Source organism: Peromyscus eremicus, chromosome 5, assembly GCF_949786415.1.
Source record: "Peromyscus eremicus chromosome 5, PerEre_H2_v1, whole genome shotgun sequence".
Lineage (NCBI taxonomy): Eukaryota > Metazoa > Chordata > Mammalia > Rodentia > Cricetidae > Peromyscus > Peromyscus eremicus.
Genome location: NC_081420.1, coordinates 41,355,540 through 41,359,765, shown reverse-complemented (window position 1 = coordinate 41,359,765; position 4,226 = coordinate 41,355,540). Strand labels below are relative to the sequence as shown.

At 40.3% G+C, this 4,226-nt stretch overlaps 1 pseudogene; it reads left to right on the top strand.

Annotated features, from left to right (window-relative positions):
* The first annotated feature begins 1,191 nt into the window (after window positions 1-1,191).
* LOC131911029 (RNA-binding protein FUS-like) lies at window positions 1,192-2,858 on the top strand (annotated as a pseudogene).
* The last annotated feature ends 1,368 nt before the right edge of the window (window positions 2,859-4,226 follow it).

Sequence of the window (4,226 nt, the reverse complement as noted above, 5' to 3'; positions counted from 1 at the left end):
CGGGAGATGAATGAGATAGGGTACATGATGTGAAATTCACAAACGTTGTGTGATACTTTGATTGCATCCTGATGCTCCCGAAACTGCCAATAAAGTGTGTTTTGAATCAGAGGGCGGAGCTTGCTATTAGCTGAACAAAATTAACCATAGAGGTTTTTGAGGACTGAGGACAGATGGACACAGGAAGTAGTAGGGTGGGCTTGAGATTGGGTCTTGGCCCTTTGGGATCGAGGAATGAGAGAGAGAGGAGGTCACTGGTCGCTCCTCCGCCACTTCTCTGATCATTCAGGTTCTTACCCCAATATCTGACTCCTGAATTTTTATTGACAAAGAATAATTAGATAAATGCTTTACACAAAAAATCAACAAAAAAGTTTTAAAAATACAGAATAATAAACTAGGAAAGATAAGGGAAATGTTTAAAACTTTAAAATAAAATGATAAATTAGAATGAAATCAATTTCATATTAAAAAATATGAAGCATTAGAAATGAATAAATATATCTTAGTTAAATAAACCACAATATATGTGATTATTTTTTAGAAACTCAAAATTGAGAAAAGTTAAAAATAATAAGATGGAAGGAAAGAGAAATATAAACAAGCCAACAAAACAATGAGGTTAATGAAGGTTCACTAAACAAAAAGAGGATAGGAATGGCGATAATCATCATCATCATCATCATCATCATCATCATCATCAAAGAAAGCTAAAATAAAGAGAAGTACCAAATGGGATAAAGAGTTGCTTTATATTTTTGAACAACAACAATAATAAAAAATTGTCTTAAGTGATGTTGAATCTATCCAAGAATCACATAATATTAAAATATTGAAGAGCCTATTAGAAACAGGAGGAGTTGATTTAAAATAAAGCATCTAATAGAATACTTTAATATGGAAAAATAAATTACAGTGGATTTTAAAAATTAATATCACTAATAACCTCATATCTCAAACTAGCTAGCTGTTGTGAGTTACAATTATTAAAATCATCCATAATATATTTTCAAAAACCAATTTCTTAGGCTATAAAACAGATTTCAATAATTTCAAAAGAATCATTATACTAACCAAATTTCTCAAAAATGACACATTATCACCACACCAGCTTCTAAAAACAATTATTTGCAAACTGAAAATAATTACTAAGCAATACAATCAAAGAGGAAATTCAAAATGCAAACAAGGATGACCGAGGGTGGCTATCACCAGGAGCGGAACTTCACATGTAAAGAGGAAATAGTTAAGTTACAGCAAAGACACTTCATAGCTTAGTCCTCCTTGCATTGGCTCACAGTCCGCTGGAATTTTGTAGCTCAGTGGCCTGAGCGTGTGTGCACAGGTGTGGCTTCAAACAACTCTACCCATCAAGTAGCTGAAAACTATGCATCCTATCCTACCCAGCCTGGGCAGGGCTATTCCCAACAGAGCCGTCAGCCCTATGGCCAGTAAGTAGAGTTACAATGGTTATTACCAGTCAGAGCAGCTACGGTTCTTCTTATGGACAGACACAGAACACAGGCTATGATAGTCAAGCTCTTGAGACATGGTTCCACTGGAGGCTATGGCAGCAGCCAGTGTTCCCCAATCCAATTACGACCAGCAGTCCTCCTACCCTGCCTATGGCCAACAGCCAGCTCCTAGCGGCACCTCGGGAAAGTTCCAGTTGCGGTTCTCAGAGAAGAGGCTTCGGGCAGTGGAGGCTATGGCAAACAATCTGACTATAGTGGACAGCAACAAAGCTGTGAACAGCTGCAAAGCTCCTATGACCTTCCTTGGGGTTGTGGGCAGCAGAACCAGGACAGCAACACCAGTAGAAGGAAGTGGCAGAGGCAACTGTAGCCAAGATTATTCCTCTGTCCATGGTGGCATTGGTAGTTCTGGCGATCAGGACCAGAGTGATGGTGGTAGCTATAGGGGAGCTCAGCAGGACAGTGGGGGCCGTGGTTGGGGTGATGGAGGTAGCTACACCCGCAGCAGTGGTGGCTATGAACTCAAAGGCCACGGAGGTGGAAATGGCATAAATGTAAGTGACCCACCCAGGTGGCTTCAATAAATATGGTGGGACTCTGGATCAAGGACCACATCACAATTCCAAACAAGCAGGATAATTCAGACAGCAATACCATCTGTGTGCAAGGCCTGGGTGAGAATGTTAAAACTGAGTCTGTGGCTGATTATTATGTCTGACAGTTTGAAATTATTAAGACAAATAAGAAAACTGGACAGCCTATGATTAATTTGCTTTCAGACAGGAAACTGTCACGCTGAAGGGTGAGGTAACAATCACATTTGATGACCCACCTTCTGTTACCTGGGCTATCAAGTGATTTCATAGTTAAAAAAAAAAAAAAACTCTCTAGGAATCCTATCAAAGGTTTCGTTTGGTACCTGCAGGGCAGACTTCAGTTGGGGCAGTGGCAATGGTTGTGGAGGCTGAGGGTGAGGAGGACTTATTGGCTGTGGAAGCTGTGGAGGTTGTGGAGAGGGTAGCATACTGGTGGTGGTGGTAGCCGGGGAGGATTCTCCAGTGGGGGGAGCAGAGGTGGCAGACATCAATGAGCCGGGTCCTGAAAGGGACCCAATCCTCCGTGTGAGAACACGAACTGCTCTTGGAGAAATGAGTGCAACCTGGGTAAAGCTCCTCAACTAGACAGCCAAGAAGGGGACCAGGAGGGTCTCATATGTGGGGTAAGTACGGAAATGATCAATGTAGCAAAGGAGGATATGATCAGGGTGGCTACCAGGGCTGAGGTGGTGACCACGGGGCTTTGGAGCAGGACAGAATGGTGGGGACAAAGGCTTCTTTGCCTGGTAAGATGGGGTCCAGGGACAAAGGCTTCTTTGCCTGGTAAGATGGGGTCCAGGGTGAGCACAGGCAGAGGAGCAGGGAGAGGCAATCTGGCTCCTGAGGTTCTAAAAAGCTCTTCTTCCTCTACCTACTATTGCCTTTGGTATTTTGTAACTTTCCAATTTAGGATTGCTGGTGAGTGTGTGTGTGTGTGTGTGTGTGTGTGTGTGTGTGTGTGTGTGTGACTACTGTAACTATAACCATCTCTGGTTCCCATATTAAAAAAATCATTTTAGTTAAAACAAAAAAATACTTCATAAAGAATAAAGATTCATTGTTCATGCTTTTTAACAAGAAAATGAGTAATAGAAGTTGAAATTTATAAGCCAGAAACAGAACCTTAAATTTGCAAAAGAAAGAATTTTAATTTTTGACAAGGCTAAAATAAAAAAAGAAATATAAATATATCAATATATATCAATACTAAGAAGCACCTATTGCTGTGGAAAAGAAAAAGTTACATTTCCTGAAGAGGACAAAAAGGAGGTCACAGGCAGAGCACAGATAATACTCTGTACTACAGACAAAGGTACTTAGACCATATTAGACTTTTTTTAAACAAGAAATACATCTAATAGCAAATAACCAGGAAGTTTTGGATAAATGAGTGAGTTGGAGATTGACTAAATAAACACAAATATGCAAAAAGCTGGAGGTAGAAATATGTAGAATCTGATGCAAAAGCATGAAATAAAGAAGTTTATTTTTTTAATGGATAAAAGTATAATTTACAGTGGAAATATAGCCAACACCCACTTTACATGTCAAATAATAGACCCAGAAATTAGGTTAAACAGGACATGACAAGCAAACACCCACAATTGTGATAGCCATGGGAAAACACTGGCAAACCTTTCTTTGTGGGCTAGGCTCTTTAGCATTGCCATGAAAAAAACAAAACCAAAATAAAACCCACCATTATCTTTGAAAACAAATGGAATTAATAAACTGTAGCAGCTTTTCCAAACCTCATACTGCTTCCCAGAGAGACCATGAAATGCACGCAAAAACTCCATTGAGCACTCTCTGTGTCTGGGAATGATGCTTGCTTGCTGCTTAATGTTTCTTCTGGAGACAGAGAACAAACAAACAAATCAGTGTGGTCCCTAAGCATTTCAAATGTCAGAGCATGTGACTTGATGGTATCCTTGGGCACTCTAGCTCCGTGTCAGGAGGAACAGTAAAAGAGAACATGACATACTCTCTCAGAGACAGCCACCTGGGAGAGCCCACCAACCCCAGAATCCTTCTGCCAAGGCAAACTCCTTGGCAATCCTCTTTGAATTCAAGGAAAACCAGAATAACATGAAACTGTGAAAGCACATGGTAGTAGCAAGAAAACAACCAACCAACCATGAACTCTGTCTTGTTT